Source organism: Capsicum annuum, chromosome 1 (genome assembly GCF_002878395.1).
Source record: "Capsicum annuum cultivar UCD-10X-F1 chromosome 1, UCD10Xv1.1, whole genome shotgun sequence".
Lineage (NCBI taxonomy): Eukaryota > Viridiplantae > Streptophyta > Magnoliopsida > Solanales > Solanaceae > Capsicum > Capsicum annuum.
The window spans coordinates 158,981,329-159,002,155 of record NC_061111.1 but is presented as its reverse complement, the minus strand read 5'-3'; positions in this window follow the sequence as shown (position 1 = coordinate 159,002,155).

Sequence of the window (20,827 nt, the reverse complement as noted above, 5' to 3'; positions counted from 1 at the left end):
CAATCCCGGTAGAAGATTTTGGGTGTGTCCTCATTATGAGGTTTGTGTTGATTCTTGGTTAATTTGTTAATGTTGATTTTAGTGTAAAGATTTATTTTTATGTTCTTAATTTTCCGGCTACGAATTGTAATTATTTTAGATGGAGAGATTTGAAATGAGTTGACGAAAGATCGAAATTTATTCTTCCGAGATTGGTGAACAAAATTAATGAGCTAGAAAAGAATTATGAGAGTGTTAAGATGCAATTGAATAAGCTTGAAAGCTTGAAGACTCAGCGTCATAATCCCATCAACATGAATTTAGACGATTTGGAGTCAAAACAGGAAAATGACTTTGAAAATATGCAGACTAAATTTCAAAGTCTAAACATCAAGACAAATCGTTCAAAAATGAAGAATGAAGTAGACGAGAATGTGATGGGTGATTTGAAAGGGAATGACAAGTGCGATTTGAAAAACAAGAGAATGAAGATGGGAAAAAAGAAGAAAAGAGCATGTAACTTTACTGGAAAATTCCTTTGTTGTATGATTATATGTGTAGGTGTTGTTGTTAGTTTTTTTATGCAATTTGGCAACATGAAGAACAATTTAATTAAGTTGTCGTAATATGTAGTTGGGACTCATTTTATGTAGAAATGGAATTGCAATTTGCTATGCTAAGCTACCTAAATATGTAATAGATCATTATTTTGTGGTAATCTGACTTTAATTTGATCTTATTTTGGTATTGTTATACTCTTTTGTTTATGATAAAGAGAATAGTGTATTATTGTGTAAATAACCGAAAAGAGGCAATAAAATAGAACTTGCAATTTGGAAGAAAAGCAAAATTAACACTGCATTCAAGGAAGAGACTGAATATTAGTACATTTACATAAGACATTCACGAGTGACACCAAAATATTGTCTTTGTGGGACAATAACAACTTAAAAGATCCAAAACATTGTCTTTGTGGGACCAAAATAGTAGCTTCATTGTTTCATACAAGAAAAGTAGTTAAGTGACACCAAATTAGTAATCAACAGACGACTATAGTTTCCAGGGGTCCCGGAGTTGTGAAGAGGATGAGGTATGCATGGTTGCATTGTTTGAATGCCTTGATTGATCTCTTATTTGTTGGAGCCTTCTTGTTGTGATTGCTTGTTGCCTTTCCACTTCAGTCGATTTAAAGGTTTGAGGCCAATGTCTCCAGATACAACTGTTGATTTTATTACTTGCTTAGGTTCAGTGGACACTATTCTCCTACTTGGCAGCCCAGGCTACAAAAAAAAAGGTTGTTTAAGTTCAAGACATTATAAGAAAAGAACACAAGCATTGTGAATGTTTTCACTTACATTAATGGTTGTGAAGCCATTTTCAGCTTGAAACACATCTATTCCAGTCATTATTGGTCTTTTGTATTGACTTGTGTTTTCAACCACTTTTTCCCTTTCTCTAGCAGCAACAATTGTCTCTCTTGGTGAAAAATTTGAAGCATCATGTGTTGTACTACCTTGAGAACAGGTAAACCAACTTTCAAGTGGATAACCACTTCCTCTACCCCTTCCTTTGCCACTTCTAGTTCTTGATAACACTCTAACATTGTGTGGAGGGATTTTGGTGTTGTAGATGGTTTAGCATGTGTTGCTCTTCCTCTATAGTTTGGTGGTGTTGCAAAATCAATACCAACAGATGGAACTGATTCAGCATGTGTTGCTCTTCCTCTATAGTTTGGTGGTGTTGCAAAATCAGCACCAACAGATGGAACTGGTTCAGCATGTGTTGCTCTTCCTTTCGAGTTTGATGGTGTTGCAAAATCAACACCAACAGATGAAACTAGTTCAACATTTGTTGATCTTCCTCTAGAGTTTGATGGTGTTGCAAAATTAATACCAATGGATGGAACTGGTGCTTTTCTAGGTCTCCCTCTCCCTCTCTTTACAGCAGGCTCTTTATCAGTATTTGTTTGTTTCTAATAAATAAAGGATAAGGATAAGGATATGTATTAGATGGTTATCTTTTTTTAGAAAGGTAACATAAATGTATTAGATGGTTATAAACATAGTAAAGTGAACAGTAATAGATAAATTACCTTTCATTTCTTTTAGCATATGCTTTTGGAGTAGCAACATCACTACCACTTCTCTTCGTAGGACAACCTCTTTTGTTGTGACCCTTTACATGGCATTTACTACATGTTATATTAACTCCAGTTTTAGACAATTTCCCAGAATTCTTGCTTTCACCAGATTTCTTTGGTCTCTTCTTTTTTGACCTGCCTGGCAGTTTCTCTATCTTTGGTAGAGCAACAAATGGGTTTGTAGATAAAGGCCACAGTGGCATGTTACTCATTGGTTGCAGGAAATGTGAGTAAGTGGACTTGTGTCTCTCTTTAGAGTAGCATGGATCAATGAAATCTAGTGGGTCATATTGTTTATGCAACATTGCAGCTAAGACATGTTGACATGGTATCCCCTTCAATATCCAAGATCTACAACTACACTCTCTTTTTGACAAACAAACAGTGTATTATTTATATCCCTCCATAACTTCATAACCTGTTACTCCATTGAACTCTATGGTACAACTCATTGACTTATCAATATTTTCCCCTAACACTTTAATTGACATTGGAGAGAAATTACTGACCCAAATTCTTGGAAATTCACTTAACTTGGCTAACCTAGTCATGACCTTGACTCTCATCTCTTTAAGCATACTAATAATACTCTTATGCCTTGCTGCTAAAATCCATGAATTAAAACTCTCATACAGGTTGTTATCTATAATCACACTTGACTTGAAAATTAAAATAAACCTTGCACCAATACTCTTTATTATAGTAAAGTAGATTAGTAATAATGTTCTTACCAAGTTTAGACAATTCATTCAGATTTTCCCTGAATTCAGCTTTAAAAGTGCTTCTAGCACACTTCCAAAATGCCATCTTCCTTTAAAGACCCCTCCAATCCTTTGACCAATTTACAAGAATATGCCTAGCACACCTTCTTTCCTCACAACCTGGTAACAACTCCTTAACAACCAAATCAAGTCCCTAAAAACATGAATATTATTAGTAAAAGTAAAAGCATACATAAATAGATTTTTTCCCAGAATGAAATATAAATTGCAATAAAAAAAAGAGTTAACAAAAGAATACCTTTTGTATGTCTGACATAACAGTGAAACCACTTCCATCTCCTAATCCCAGGTCATCTTGCAGGAGAGAAAAAAACCAGCTCCATGAATTTTTGTTCACTTATGGCACTACATCCCAATCAAGTGGAAGCATTTGGTTGTTTCCATCCTTAGCCACAGCAACCAACAACTGACCCCTACATACTCCCTTTAAGAAATAACCATCAACACTTATGAATTTTCTACATGACCTGAATGCCATCTTGATTGCTTCAAAGTAGATGTAGGATGCCTCAAACAGTGGCCTACCAAGCTCATTAGCTTCACCAAGTTTAACCACATAAGTACTCCCTGGATTGGAATTTAACAATTCATCCTTGTAGTCAAGAATTCTGCCATACTCTAGAATGTGATCACCCATAATCTCATTCAAAATTCTAGCTCTCGCTCTCCTAGTTGTTGTCTTGCCTACGTGCAGCTTAAACTTCTTTCTAATTAACAATTGCAATTTGAAAATTCTAATGTTAGGTTGCTCAATTACATCCTCTCTCATAGCCTTGGCCAAGAATCTTGTATTGTACAAGTAATTTTTAGTGGCCCTATCACAATAATGTACTGGAATATAAGTCTTAACCACTTATTTGGACTTTGGATCAAGACTTGCATACAATAACCACCTGCAGTTTTCCTTGCTGCATCTCACCCTAACTCTATTTGGCTCATTTACATACTTTTCAATTTGAACCCTTTTCTGAATTGCATACTTAGTCATTGTCTCTCTAAACTCTTTTACACTTGCAAAAGACATACCCAGCGCTACACAACAATATCACTATCAGGGTCATGCTTTACACCATCAGTCACAACTTTTTTTTCTTCTACTTCTAGACAAGTTTAATCTCATGTTATCTCTTTCTTCAAGATAACTAGAATCTGTATCAGTTTCATAGCTGCTAGGATCTGAACTACCATAATATGGTTTATCACCCACTAACCTTCTTTCCAAATTATTTCTCATTGAGGCAGTCTCATCAAATCCTAGATCTGGTCCATGTTGACCACCAGGGACTTCATGATTGTTTGTAGGAATTCTCTCTTCTTTTCTTCCTCAAGAAAGCTCTTTGCTCAACCCTAAGTTGTTTTACCTCCTCATGGACATCACTTCCATAGTCATCATCTCCAAGTAAATTTATTGCTTTTTCATTTTTAGATTTTGTACTATCATCACTAGATTCATCAGATCTTTTTACAAAATAGTCACTATCATCAAAATCTGATGAATCAATGTGATGATTTACTAAATCTGAAGGATCAATAGTATTTGGAGTAATTGGATTTGATGTGGAAGTAATATTTGAGGCAGTTTTTAAAGTTGCACCACATTTTTTAAATAAGGCTCACCTACTTCCTTACCCCCTATTTCTATACTAATACTATTTTTAGTGGTCCCCACTTCTTTATAAAAAAGATCACAAGATTCCTCCTCAGCCATGTGCACATAGACATCCAAAACAACATCATTTGACAAAGTCTTGCATATTGTTAATAGAATAGCATCATTGTCTATGTCACCTAAAATACAACTATTGGGTGGCCTTATACTAAATTTGTAATTAGGGCTATACCCAAGTTCTTTAATATAATCCTTCATCTCAAAATAAGAAACATTATCCACATCAACATTAAAATATTCATTCATTAAACCACCCATATAACTTGCATCTTCACCATCATACAATAAGGTCCCACCATGATAGAATCTTAAAGTTATATATGTAAACCCAATCATACCTATATGCAAAGAATAGTAATATTAAAATCAGAACAGTTCATTGTTAATATTATTAGAACCAAAATAGTACAAACAAGTAGATTATTAATGTTCATTTTCATTCATTCAACAAAAAAAATTTGACAAGTTCAATAAAAGTGATACTTTTTTGGTTGTCTAAAACTTAGAGAAGTTTTAAACTCTTCATCTATGTGTTTGTCTAATAAAGTGACAAAGACACACCATCTAACAACTATGTCATATTCTGTCCATATTCTTATACTTTTCTCTTTTTCTTATGGACGTTTTAAAAAGAAACAAAACAACCACAAAAGGTCCATCTTTTATCACTATAAATGTACATCCCATGTTACTTTACAAAAAGCACAAAAGGTCTTTTTAACACAAAAGGTCCAACTTTATGACTATATATATAGGATGCATCAAGAAATAACATCAGTAGTGCATAAATCCACATTGAACAGACCAACAATCACAAAAAGTAGATACTGAAAAACTATCTAGGTCATGCATGTACCAAAATCAATATATCCAGGTCATGCAAGTACCAAAATTAAACCAACAATCAACACTGGTAACAAAAACTAACAAAAACTCGACCTCAATTCCACATAGTGGCAAAATCAAACAAAAAAAATAAATCTATAAAAGCTCGATCATAAATCAATATTGTAAGACAAACCCTAACTATATATGCTTCATAACAAAATCAGAACACAAATATTACCACAATCAGAACACATATTAACAAAAGAGCATCACACATTACATTTTTCTTGAAAAAATCCAAAGTCAACATTTAATCCTAACAAAATATACCACAATCTAACTAAAATACGAACTCAAAACAAATTAGAATTCACAAATAACTAACCTTTATGTTTAGATATTGAAGATTAAGGATGAAATTTTTTTTTTTTAAGAAATCACAACTGATCCAAATGTAAAAAGTGATTTAGGATGAGCTTGGGTGAAAATTACCATCATCAATCGACTAACACTGGCCAAAAGATCACTTAGAATTAACATTTGTTAATGTTTTTGAATTTGAAAAGTGAAAATCTTCTCCAAAATGTTAAAAGATTTGGTAAAGTAATGTTTATGTTTGCTTATCGTTTAAGGAAATGGGAAAGTGAAGACTTTAAGGAAGGAAATGGAAAAGTGAAGAGTCCAACTTAGTTCAGAGGGGTAATAGGACCTCCCTAAAGTTGAGGTGTGTCACAACTTTTTGGACTATAGTTCAGGGGGGTAACAAGCTATTTTTTCTATGAAAATAACTAGTCATTTGATTAGTGGGATAAACATAATAATTGGAGAATTTAAGTAGCTTAATTGATTGGATAACTGAACTTTCATTTTGTTGATAAGGGTTCGACTTCCTATTTTGTAATTTCTTCCTCTATTTTAAAGTTTGAGAGGGAGAGAGAGAGTAATTTGAATTATTTTATGAAATTATTTCATTTAGTATGTGATAATAAAATATTAGCTAATTCTAAAATAATTTTATCTTATATTTTATCGTAAATGATGGAATCAATTATCCACATAAAAAGTGAGATAAAATATTTCATCCATAAAAATGAGAGTATTTTCTTTCAAAAACAATGCTTTAAATAATATAACTTTGTGATCCTTAAATAAATGAATATGCATGATCACGACAATAAAGTGAATACGAGTGCAATAGATATAAAAATGAAATGAAATTCTTATATCATAAGAACAACATACAAACCTTAATATCAATAAAACTCTCAACCTTATCCAAAGTTGATACTTCTTCCTTTATCTTATTTACTTTCCATATAGAGCACATCATGCCAAATTAACCCTTTTATATGTATAATAATGCATGAAACAATCCAACTAGAGGATATGCACAACAGGCCTTCAAGATTTCAAACCATACTTAAAGAAAAAACCACTTCAAATATCATAGTATCGAATTAAACTTTAAAATACTTCAATGCAATATTTCATCCAACTAGTAGCATATGTTATACAACAAGTTCTTGTCCAAGTTTAATGTGAAGAATAATAAGTCATAATCTATCTCGAAATTGAACCGCAAGTCTCCACAGTTACACAACAATATTTTCCTTCCGAATGACCTCAGAACACTCTTAATCAATCAAAAAATGTTCTATATGTGAATACGAGTTCGTCCACGCTCATAGTACAATATAAAGGATTGGGACAAATTTAAATAAAAAAAGTCAACCCTCAGAATCTGATGATAAAATTGAAATATTCTTTCACAATTTTTTTACCCATAAGTTAAGAAACTAATCAAATGTGAAATTTTATCGAAAATAGAGCTCAAATCGAACTTCAACAACAACAACAACATATCTGGTGTAGTCCCACCTAGTGGGATCTGGGGAGGGTAAAGTGTACGCAGTCCATACCACTCAAATCGAACTTCAAATTATGAATTTACACTCTCTTAAATTTTGAAGAAAAAATATCAAGAATTCATCTCTTATACGCGATAATTTGATGAAACTATTGAGGGATAACCAAAAAGAAGGTAAGAAACTTCGAAGACCCTGTGAAATCACCTTAATCCCTACTCTAAAAGTCCCAAAACTGAAACATAAAACTTAAGTTCAAATTTCATATTTAAATGTGATTCCAACGATTCTCTTCATCGCAATCATGGAGAGACCATCATATTTGCTAAGGTGGCCCACACCATCTCCTCGTGAACGCGAAAAGAAAATTTGACTTGTCCCACTATCAACCCTTTGCGAATGCGACAAGGATCCCGCGATCACGAATGATCAATAGATTTTTTTTCAAGAACACGAAAAAGGTTACACCAGCAATTGCTTACTGCAATCTTAAAACAATCAAAGCTCTTGAAGCAAACACCATAAACACAAATCAATAATGCAAATCGATCATAAAACACATTATATACCTGTTGGAATCATCAAAACACAAGTTCAAGATCATTTAAATCAAATATTGACCGAAATCAACTCAAAACTTGCAGTAACTTTAAATTTCAACCAAATTTCAAATGACAAAAACACCATTGAAAGCCTAGGAAATTGAACTAAATCTCCACCTACACCTAGTGAAATCATCAAAACTTGAACCGACCTCAACACCAAACATTGGCTTTGATCAACCTTCCAAAGTTTCAAGCCTTTAAAATTTTAAAACCTCTCTGAAACACATATGGTCATATCGAGAATCGTGTAATCTGTCCCCTCTAGTCACAATATCAAGTCAAAGCTATGAAGAGTATCAAATGAAAAAAATAAATAAAAATAACAAAATCATCATGAGGATTGTTACATTCAAATATATGAGATACTTTCTATTTTATGTGATATTAGGAGTAGTACAAACTATTGAGGATTGTTATATAATTTACTTACAATATTTTACTTTTAGACTTCCTCCCATATTCAATATTTAATTCAGTTTTTTGATTAAGTATTTAATTATTCAATTATCAAATTCAATTTCAGATGCACAAATTTCTCACTACCCATCCCTCGGTTTTTAGTAAGTTTAAAGTATGATTAATGACTTCAGGCCTTCATTTTCCAGATAGTGTTTTATCATAGTATGTGTGTTGTTTTGGGCATTTATGTAATACTTCATTTTATTGTTACAAAAAATAGTTGTAGTAAAAGAGTAAGAACATCTTCATCATAAGTTATAGGACCAATTCTTTAGTATGAGAGTGCATTGTACATGTACTAAGGTCATACAATACGTCTAGCACAAAATTAAGTTGAAAGTATTTTTACTGATTGAGTTTTGAGCTAAGTATAATCTAGGTCATCTTCAAACAAGTATATCTTCTAAAATATGAAGAGTTATATATCCAAATACCCGCCAAATAAAAGATTTTTGAGTCTTCTTTCCAATACATCCGATTATTTGCTATCGCATTCAGAGCAAAAAATTATGACTATTTTATAGAATATTATCTAGATCAAGAAACTTATTGTTACACCACTGTAATGGTAATAGACAGTAGATAATGTTGATTTTGACAGACTTTGACCCCAATACTCAATTTTTCATTCCTAAACCCTAAAGGAGCAATTTTCTCATAGTTAGGATAAAAATTCTTCATTGAGGTACATCTATTCAATCATCTTTGTCGTACTTCAATCATTTAACATCCTAAATCCTTAGAACAATCTTTAATGGTGTAATTCTTGGAGAATTGAATCCTAAGTTCATAAGATTTTGAAAAAAAATTATAGGTTTAGTTAATATCACCTAGAATCACTTCTAAATTATTCATTAATGATTCCTAGCATGAATTAATGATTCTAAAACATGAAATTGGCGGTTGGGAATCTTAAACCATATAGAAATCTTTAGCTTTGAAACTCCATTAATGGAGATGAGTTGAATATGATAGAGCTTTTTAATAGGTAACTTCCCTTTAAGTAATATTTTAGAGCATAACAAAGATAGAATTTCTTAATTGGTTATTCAAAGAGTAATTGTTTAATTACTCTTATAATTGTGTGGTTTCTAGATATTTGGGCTAATGAAAGTATGAAGGAAAGAAAAGAGCAATTTTGGTGCGACTTGCTTGTTTTGAGCTCTTCGATCGAGATAAGCTATAGTTAACTTATAGTAGTCTGGGACTAGATGCACTTAATTTTGATAATAATGTCGAAAGACTTCATATTTTTTCAAACATGGTGTTTGGTTAAATTAAATTGTTAAAAATTTGATTAGGCTTGAATATTATTATAGATTGTTGTTATACTCAGCAACACGATACTTATGGCATGAAAAATTGATTAAATAGAGTGAGAATGATTGTTAGTTGAAAGTAATATAATAATAAGATAATTGTATGTAATTGTCTTTTATTTGGATGCCTTGATGGATATTTATGTTTGCATGACTTGATTGATAAATTATAGAGTTTATGTTAAAGTGAATAATAATAGAAGACTTAGGTGACCTTATAATCTATCAAATAGTCTCTAATATCTTAAAAAAGGTGAAATCGATATTGTGTATGTTTGAAGCAAGAGACATACTTGCTAGAAGATGGTTAAGAGGATTATGTTGTGATTAAAGGACATGAAAATATAACTTAAGAATTTAAGATTAAGTTTTTCAAGTGTCAAAAAGTAAGATGAGTAAAGGTGGATAACTCTAGTTAGAATTGCAAGTTGAATCGAGCTGAGTAGTTGGATAATCGGCTAAAGGGGATACCATCTATAAAACTTAGTTGTGACTTGAACGAAAGGGTTACTAGATAGTAACTGAATTACTAATTCAATGTGCATAAAAGAGATTCAGATTGGTTAGTAAATAAGATGATGAATTAGAGTATAGATATCAATTTTGGTAGAATGTTCACTTCTGAATAAATACCTAAAAAATTGATCCTGGGACATGATTTTGATTGATGGTTGGATTTGATAGTTTTAAATTGCACAAGTGTTAAATAGGACTTTGGGCATACTTGTTATTATTGACTGTAATTACTTGGTTGTCCTTAATATGTAAGTTCTGTTATCGTTGTTATTTGCATATGATTCAGTTTGGTGTTTGTGATTTGTCTTTATGCATTGCTTATAATTATTGACTGTATTTGTATTTTTATACAGGTTATTGATTTGGTGATAGAGGATCGGGTACAATACTGATACAGATATGATATATTAGTTATGACGGATTGAGTACCACGATGGTATGAATATGATATGTTGGTTATGATGTATCGGGTACCACGATGGTATGAATATAATATATTAGTTATGATAAGTCGAATACCACGTCAGTACGGATATGATATTGTGGATGAGTTGAGAAGGTAAGAAAAATTATGCATAATTGCATACATACATTTATTCATATGCGTTGAATGTGTATTTTATATTTATATGCTACTGGTGGTTTCTTGAGTAGATCAGTTATATTGATGACTATGATTGGGCATTATAGCCAAGTTGAATACAAGGTATGCCCTAAATTATGTATAACTCATATTTTTCTGTGTATATAGTTATATACGTGACGTGTATTATGATGCCTTTCTAGTAAAGGTATTAACACTATCAGTTGTCTTGGTTATTACAATTTCGATAGTTAATGATAGAGTGAAACTTGTAGAGCTAGTGCTGCTAGTATAGAGACAGAATTGTATAAACTGAAAGAACATTATAAGATAGATTGAATTATTAAATAATAAGGATACGAAAGTGATAAATGATAGGTGGTTCATAGAGAAACTAAGTGTAAGTAGTGATACTTGTATGAGTATGCGTTAGTAATTGAAAATAAAGTTAAATCATGTTTTTTTCATATTTATTATCATTATTATTTATTTCTAAACTTGATCAACCAATGATACCTATTAGTACGTGTGATTTGTATTGATACTACACTTACTATACCACTAATCGATGGTATAGTCATGTGCAGGTTAGTCGGAGTTTCTTCAACAATGAAGTCGATCACTCTGCAGTGGCTCCTTCCCTCTCTATTTTGCATGGATTTTGTGTCATGAATATTCCTACTCCTTGTTAAGTGCTCTTGTATCAATTTAGGCTAGTTTTCTGGGAATTCGTTGTTACTTATTTTTTGCATTTTTTTATGTAGAAAATGTATTAGTTAAAACTATATAAGGAGTAAATTGAATAATTATAGCTGGTTTCAAGTTGGTATTCAGATAATTAAGTTTAAGGGTTACTTTTAAAAAGTATTAAACTTTCCCATTTGTTTAAGTGATGGAGTATTCATAGTTCTCCACTTCTTATATCTAAGGTACATGTAAGTAGGTGCCCACATGATCCAATAAGTGGAATCGTGACAATTTCTCATTCTCAGTTATTCAGTTACTATAATACTGCTAATCAATGTTAATACATGTCCCAACTTTTCAGTTAATATCCTGCTTTATGGTTTTAACTTATTAGGAAATTTTAAATGATTATCACATATGTCTCAACTTTGATGCTCTTCATTAAATTTACCGTTTATAATTTTATCATGCTTAGTTTTATCATCTTTTAGCTATGTTGTATTTAGTTCACACTTTACCTTACATGCCAGTACATCAAAAGTACTGATGTCTCCTTTTAGCACTACATCATTTTATGGTGTAGCTCTCAGCATTCAAGCATTTAGGTGGGTGATCAGGATCTATAATAGGCTTTATATGTTTAGCTATTGGCGAGCTTTTTATTTTTTTGGAACACAATGGGAATCTGAAATACCCCAGATTTTGGTCCTTGAAAATTCCTTAAGCTTTGAGCTCACTGCCATGTTGACAACTCATCATACGAGTCATATGGTGTGGTTACGGGTTTAGGGACTCAAGTCATACCTAAACCAATATGTAATTGGCTAAGTTCTGCACTGATTAAAAGAGACTCACTACGAGTCGAAAGACCATGTTACGAGTGGTAGGGTTGAGTTGTATATTGTCCAATGTCTAATCCCTTTGGATTCTGTCTTGAAAATGACTAGATTATACGAGTTGTATGGTCAGGTCATGAGTGGAATCATGGAGTCCTAAGATGGACAGTCTATGGGTGTACAATCCATTATTTAGGATACAACTCATGGTTACGAGTCATAAGATGTGGTGACAAGACGATGGGTCGACTCGTAACCAAGGACAAGCTTTTTACAATGTTTAGTTGGGGGTACTTTGGTTATTTCCCACTTAAAACCCTTAAGATCCCACATCCTTAAAACATTGTGGGGAATTTATTATACACTTTACAAGATCAAAAACATCATCTTTATTCTCTCAAAATCCTTTCAAGCAAAATTGGCTAGGGTTTCTCCAAAGTGGCCATCTAAGGGTTCATGAATCAATTTCTCTCCGTGAATCTTCATAATTCAGGCATGTGACTCTTCCCTCATTGTTATTTTACTAAAAGCATATGTTTAAATCATTGTTCATGAATTATTAATGGTAGGTTTAAAACCAAGGTTGAGGGGTTTGAATGAATATCATTGAATATTATTTTCTATGATTTAAATTATAATTATGCATGTTTTAATTATGGTTTTGCACGTGTGGGTGCATGGGAATGGTGATTTAATTGAGGGGCCATGGTTGAACCCAAATTTGATGATTTTATCTTTGATAATGGCATGCCCTCAACCCGTTTGTGAAATTATTAATGAAAATGATATTGTCAATTGAATTATGTTTTTAAACTAAGACTTTGGCATAACCATGATAATGATTGATAAAGGTCGTTGTAAAGGCCTTGATGATGATAGATTGATTTAAATTATAACCATGGGGTTTGATTGGCTAAATGGGTTCGAGTCCCAAATATTGCATTAACTTGATGTCTTTGTTTAAACAATGAGTTCGAATCCCAAATGATGAAATTATTGTTACGGCAAAACATACGCTTGCAAGTAGGGTTAGTATGACGATACCAATGGGGTGCCTATATGTATAATGGGTTTAATAAATGTCGATGTATGTTAAATATTTTAAATTAGGCTTAAGAGCGGGATGTGTAGTCGGGCCATAAAAGTGAGGGTCCCAAAGGACTAATATTGGAAATTGCACTAGTCGGTGCGGGTGTCTAAATGACTGGGAGGTTTGATTCCCCCATATTGAATATATGAATGGGAGGTTCGAGTTCCTCATATTGTATACATTGGTGCTTAAGTCACCTTGACTATACCGGGAAGTTTGAGTCCCCCATAAGGGCATATACAGATATGGATATTCTCTGGTTCGTGTGGCTACACACACTGGGGCCCTTCCAGCTAGGAGAGAGTTGGAACCATACAACCCATCAGTGTCTTGTTTTAAGATGGTTATGCGACACAACCTAGATTAAGATTTTTGAAGTTTATGCTAAGCATTGCTCCCTACCCCAGCATATGGTATTATGTATGTATAGTACTTCATATGATATTATGCATTAAATGTTGTATTGGTTTTGAACTATTATCATGGCATTATTTTATTCCTTAATCCACGAGTTATATGCTAGTGCTCTAACCGCTAACCGTCTTCAGATGCTGTATCCCCATGCAATGCAGGAACCAGCCATACTTTCACATCTCATGTTCAGTGACTTAGATTTGGTATCAGCTAGCAAGTCAGATTAAAGTGGTGAGCTTCCATCTTTTGAAAGACCCCGGTTCATATTATGGTTTCTTTTTTATGTTTTGACCATCTTTTAGATGTTGATTTTGTCTATTATCGGGGGCATGTCCCGATATTTTATTGACATTTAATTTTATAGAGCTTTGTTGGATTACTGTAGACTTGGGTGATTTGGTTGATTATTTTGGTGACGGACGGTTGTCCGATTACCAATGGGTAGTATAGACATACCATGAGTTATCATTAGTTTTATTATGTGCTATCTTGTTATATGTTCAGAATTTATCCAATATTTGGGAATGTTGTGTTGGTACGGTTAAGCAAAGTGGGTGATTTTCGGTTCATGTGGTACTTGATATACCCATCACGGCTAGGCCCAGGTTCGGGTCGTGACAAAGGTGGTATCAGAGCCTAGGTTCTTGGTCAATTAGGTGTCCACAAAGCCGTGTCAAGTAGAGTCTCTTTTATAGGTATGTATCACGCCACACTTATAAGCTATAGGATATGAGATATTTAAGAATATTTTCTTTTCTTGTTGTCTTAATTTTGGGATATAGAGTCTAAGGTCTTGGATCCCTCTAATTTTTATCTTTTCATCTTTCAGATCATTCCTCCAAGAAGATTTGAAGTCTGTGGAACTTCTTCTGTCCCGTCTGAGGATAATATAAACTGAGCTCATCTAACTTTAGGGGTCTAGACCCGGTCAAGGTTCACTGCATTTGACTGTCCTCGTGGAGTCCCACCTGTCCCCACTAATCCTACTCCTGAGGTCTATACTCATACTTAGTCACCTCAAGGGGAGGTTACTAATGCTGAGTTTCGACGCTCTATTAACCTATTGAATCAGTTGGTGATATCTTTGTCATAATAGTCGGGTTCTGCTGGTGCTGTTATGGGTTTATTTAAGTCCACTAAGGTTGGCTAATTTATGACATTGCATCCTCAGATATTTACTGGTACTAAGGTTAAGAAGGATCCTGAAAGTTTCACTGATGAGATGGAAAAGATCTTTCGGGTTATGCATGCTTCAGAGGTTGAATGTGTAGAGTTTGTTGCCTATCAATTGAAGGATGTATCGTGCCAATGGTAATAAGAGTGGTAATAATTGAGATGCAAAGATGCTAGTTCTGCCTTATGGAGTGATTTCTCTAGTGCATTTTGGACCATTTCTTTCCTCAAGAGTTGAGAAAGACGAAGACTAAATAGTTTGTTAACTTTAAACAAGGGAGAATAACAGCCAAGGAGTATGCCTTGAAATTTCATCAGTTGTCTAGGTATGCTCATGAGCTAGTGTCTATTATGAGGGCTAGAATGCGTAAGTTGCTTCTAGATTATCCCATGAGTTGATTCTTGAGTGTAAGGCTGCCTTGTTGAATAAGGACATGGATATCTCCAAATTGGTTGTGTATATGCAGCAGGTTGAGGAAGAAAAAAAGAAGCAGACGAAGATAAGAAAGAAGTAGAGTGAAAAATTCTAGTTTTCAGAATAAGGTAGAGGCCAGCATCAGAGTGGGAAGTGGCCTAAGAAAAAGAGCTAGGGAGTCCTAACTCCTATTTGATAGTTAGTTCTCCTTACCGAAAGCCGTCTGGTGACCAACGTTTTTAGAGTGGCGATACTTCTAGGGCACAAGGTGCCTAATATCAGATCTGTGGGGCCTAATCAGCACCATCCTATCCTCTTTACAGATTCTGTGGTCAGCACTACTATGGTCAGTGTGAGAAAGGGAGGAATTAATGTTTTATGTGTAGTTAAATCGAACATATGCAATGAAATTGACCCTCTAGGGTTGTTTCTGGGGCAAACAAGGTTCATGTTGCCTCTTCATCAGCTCCTGCACCAAAGGGTGTCACTTCTAGCTCCGACACTAGTCAAAATTACCTTTATGCCCTCACTACTCACCAGGAGTTTGAGGCATCTCTGGATGTTGTTACTGGTATGTTGAAACTCTTTTTTCATGATGTGTACTATTTACTTAATTTAGGGTCCACTCTTTCTTATATAACCACTTTTGTGGATGTGTATTTTGGTTTTGATCGCACATGTATTTCGGACCCTTTTTATGTTTCTACCCCAGTGGATGACTTTGTGGTTGCTATAAAAGTCTACAGAGGTTGTGTGGTATCTGTGAGTGGTCGGGATACTTTGCTGGATCTGTTTGAATTAGACATAGTTGATTTTAATGTCATATTGGGATGGATTGGTTGCACTAGTGCTATGCTTCTCTAGACTGTTGGACCCGTAAGGTCATGTTTAAATTCCCCAGTGAGACAATTATTGAATGGGAAGAAAGTTCCCTAGTGCCTAAGAGAAGGTTCATGTCATATCTTAGAGCCTGAAGGTTAATTTCCAAAGATTGTCTATATCATTTTGTTCGGGTTAAAGACGTTAACTCAGAGGGCCATTTCTTACATTCTGCTCCTGTGGTGAATAAGTTTCGTAAAGTCTTCCCTGATGATCTACTTGGTGTCCCTCCCAATAGGGAGATTGATTTTGTTATTGACCTTATTCCAGACTATCGTTCTATCTCTATTGCCCCATATAGAATGGATCCAGCTAAGTTGAAGAAACTTAGAAAGCAGTTAAAGGATCTTGTAGACAAGGGTTTCATTCGTTCTAGTGTGTCCCTGTGGGGTGCACCTGTTTTGTTCGTACGTAAGAAAGATGGTTTCCTTTGAATGTGTATTAATTATCGACAACTAAATAAGGTGACGATAAACAATAAATATCCACTTTTGAGAATTGATGATCTATTTGATCAGCTTTAAGGTGCCAAATTCTTCTTTAAGATCTATCACCGGTCAGTGTATCATTAGTTAAAGATTAGGGAGGTGGATATTCCTAAGACAACCTTTCACACTCGGTATGAGCATTTTGAGTTCTTGGTGATGTCGTTTGGCTTGACTAATACCCCTGCGACATTCATGAACTTGATGAATAGGGTCTTCCATTAGTTTCTAGATTCTTTCGTACTTGTATTCATTGATGACGTCTTAGTGTACTCTAAGAGTAAGGAGGATATGCCGATCACCTCCGCCTTGTGTTGCAGACCTTAAAAGATCAGTAGTTGTATGCTATGTTCTCTAAATGTGAGTTCTGGTTGAATGTCATAACTTATCTGGGTCATGTTGTGTCTAGTGAGGGAATTATGATGAATCCTCAGAAGGTTGCGGTGGTTAAGAAGTAGCCTAGACCCATGACTCCAATCGATATTCAGAGTTTCTTGGGTTTAGCCGGTTACTATAGAGGTATAGTGGAAAGTTTCTCTTCCATTGCTGCCCCATTGACCAAGTTAACTCAGGAGAAGATGAAGTTCTTGTGGTCTGATGTTTACAAGGGTAGCTTTGATAAACTGAAATATAAGTTGACTTCAGCTCCGATCTTGACGCTGCCTGAAGCCAGCGAGGGTTTTATCATCTATCGTGATGCATCTCGGGTTGGTTTGGGTTGTGTTTTGATGTAGTAAGGCAAAGTGGTTGTTTATGCCTTTAGACAGTTAAAGGTTCATGAGAAGAACTATCCGATTCATGACTTGGAGTTGTTAGCCGTAGTGTTCGCATTGAAAATTTGGTGTCACTATCTGTATGGAGTCCATGTTGATATCTTTTCTGATCTAAGAGCCTGCAATACGTGTTCACCCAGAAAGAAATTAATCTCAGACAAAGGAGGTGGCTTGAGATCCTCAAGGATTATGACACGAGCTTTGCCTACCATCCAGGTAAAGCTAACGTGGTTGTTGATGCTCTTAGCAGGTTGTTAATGGGTAGTTTGTCGCATGTGGATAAAGATAAGTAGGAATTGGTGAAGGATACTCACTGTTTGGCTAACCTTGGAGTTCATCTATTGGACTCTGAAGATGGTGGTGTGTTTGTGAAACAGGTGACACAATCATTTTTAGTCCTGAAATAAAAGAAAAATAGGTATTAGACCCTCTCTTAATGAAGATCAAGGATGAGGTGGGTAAGCAGAAGATGATAGTCTTCGAGATCGATAGTGATGGTATCTTGAGGTACCAAGGGAGGTTATGTGTTCTCGATGTTGATGTATTATAAGGCAGGATCTTGGTCGAGGCCTATGAGTCGCGGTATACGGTTCACCTGATTCAACAAATATGTATCATGATCTCAAGGATATGTATTGGTGGAATAATATGAAGCGGGATATAGCCAACTTTGTGGCTAAGTGTATGGTGTGTCAATAAGTAAAAGTGGAGCACATGAGGCCCTGTGGGCTACTTCAAGAAATTGAATTACTGGTGTGGAAGTAGGAGATAATTAATATGGATTTTGTTACCGGCCTTCCGCGATCGCGGAATCAGTGTGACTTAATTTGGGTCATCGTGGATAGGATGACTAAGTATGCTCACTTTTTGTCAGTGAGGATTAATTATTTTGCCAAGGACAATTCAAAGTTGTTACTTTAGGAGGTCATAAAGTTGCATGATACACTTGTCTCGAGTATTTTGGATCGTGGTACTCAGTTCTCATTGCATTTCTGGTACTCTTTTCAGTGTGGTTTGGGGACTAAAGTGAGCCTTAACACTGCTTTTCACCCACAGGTGTATGGGCAAGCAGAAAGAGTCATTTAGACTCCGAAAGATATACTGCGAGCTTATGTAATCGACTTTGTGGTAGTTGGTACGACCACTTGCCTCTCATTGAATTTGCCTATAACAATAGTCACCATTCTAGCATTGGTATGGCTCCGTTTGAGGCATTGTATGGTAGGAGGTTTAGATCTCCTATTGGGTGGTTCGAGGTTGGTGAGGCGGAGATACTTAGCCCGGATTTGGTTCACCAAACAATGGAAAAGTTGAATGTGATCCGGGATAGTCTTAAGACCGCCCAAAGTCTCCAAAATTCCTATGTGCACATAAGGCAAAAAGAGTTGGAGTTTGAGGTTGGAGATTAGGCATTCTTGAAGGTGTCTCCCGTGAAGGGAGTAATGCGATTTGGAAAGAAGAAAAAGCTCAGTCCTCGATATGTTAGCCCTTACTTGGTTTTGAGAAGGGTTGGTCAAGTTGCATATGAGTTGGATTTTCCCTTCAGCATAAGTTCCATTCACCCGATATTCCATGTGTTCTTTTTGCGAAAATGCGTGGGTGATCCTTCGTTGGTTGTTCCCTTGAAGAACATTGGTATTTTGGATTCCTTTTCTTACGAGGAAGTCTCTATTGAAATCTTGGATCGGTAAGTTCGTTGATTCCGGACGAAGGACGTAGCTTCGGTAAGGTTCTATGGAGAAACCATAAGGTCAAAGAGGCTACTTGGGAAGCTGAAGAGGACATGAAGTCCAAGTATCCATTCTTTTTTTCCGCTCCAAAAATCATGCGTAAGGTATGTGTTATTCTTAACATCTTTGTTTTCAAACTTTGTTAAAGGAAAGATTGATTTCCTTAGCATCTTTGTCTTCTAACTTAGTTAAATGTAAGAGTAGAGATGCTTGAGGTTTAATCATGCTAGTCAATGCCTTGTGCTATCATTCGAGGATGAATGATCTCAAGGAGGGAGACTAAAATACCTCGAATTTTGGCCTTCAAAATTTCTTGAGCTATGAGCTTACTGCCCTGTTGACGACTCATCATACGAGTCGTATGGTGTGCTTACGGGTCTAGGGACCCAAATCGTAACCAAGCTAGTGTGTAATTCGATAAGTTATTCTTTGAGCACGAGTGGATCACTACGAGTCATAAGATCATGTTACGAATGGTAGGGTTGAGTCGTATGTTGTCCAGTGTCTAATCCCTTTGTGTTTTATCTTGGAAATGACTAAACCACACGAGTCGTATGGCCAGGTCACAAGTGGAATCATAGAGTCATAAGATGGACAGTGTATGGGTGTCCAACCCACTGTTTAGGATATGACTCATGGCTACGAGTCGTAAAACGTGGTGACGAGTCGATAGGTTGATTCGTAACCGAGGACAGGCTTTTTACAGTTTTTAGTTGGGGGTATTTTGGTCATTTCCCACTTAAAACCTTTAAGACACTACATCCCTATAACACTTTGGGGCATTTATTCTATACTTTACAAGATAAAAAACATCCTCTTTACTCTCTCAAAATCCTCTTAAGCAAAATTGGTTAGGGTTTCTCCAAAGTGGTCATCTACGGGTTCAAGAGTCAATTTCTCTCCGTGAATCTTCGTAATTCAGGCATGTGACTCTTGCTTCATTGTTATTTTACTAAAAACATATGTTTAAATCATTGTTCATGAACCATTAATGGTAGTTTTGAAACCAAGGTTGGGGGGTTTGAATGAATATCATTGAATATTGTTTTCTATGGTTTAAATTGTGATTATGCATGTTTTAATTATAGTTTTGCATGTGTGGGTGCATGAGAATGGTGATTTAATTGAGGGACCATGGTTGAACCCCAAATTTAATGATTTTGGCTTTGATAATGACATGACCTCAACCCGTTTGTGAAATTGTTAATGAGAATGATATTGTCACAAGTTGAATTGTGTTTTTGAACTAAGACTTTGGCATAACCATGATAATGATTGATGAAGGACATTGTAAAGGCCTTGATGGCCATAGATTGATTTAAATTGTAACCTTGGGGTTTGATTGGCTAAATGGGTTCGAGTTTTAAATGTTGCATTAACTTGATGTCTTTGTTTGGACAATGGGTTCGAGTCCCAAATGATGAAATTATTGTTATGGCAAAACATACGCTTGCAAGTGAGGTTGGTATGACGATACCAACGGAGTGCCTATCTGTATAATGACTTTAATAAATGTTGATGCATGTTAAATGTTTTAAATTGGGCTAAAGAGCGGGATGTGTAGCCGAGCCGTGAAAGTGGGGGTCCCGAAGGACTAACA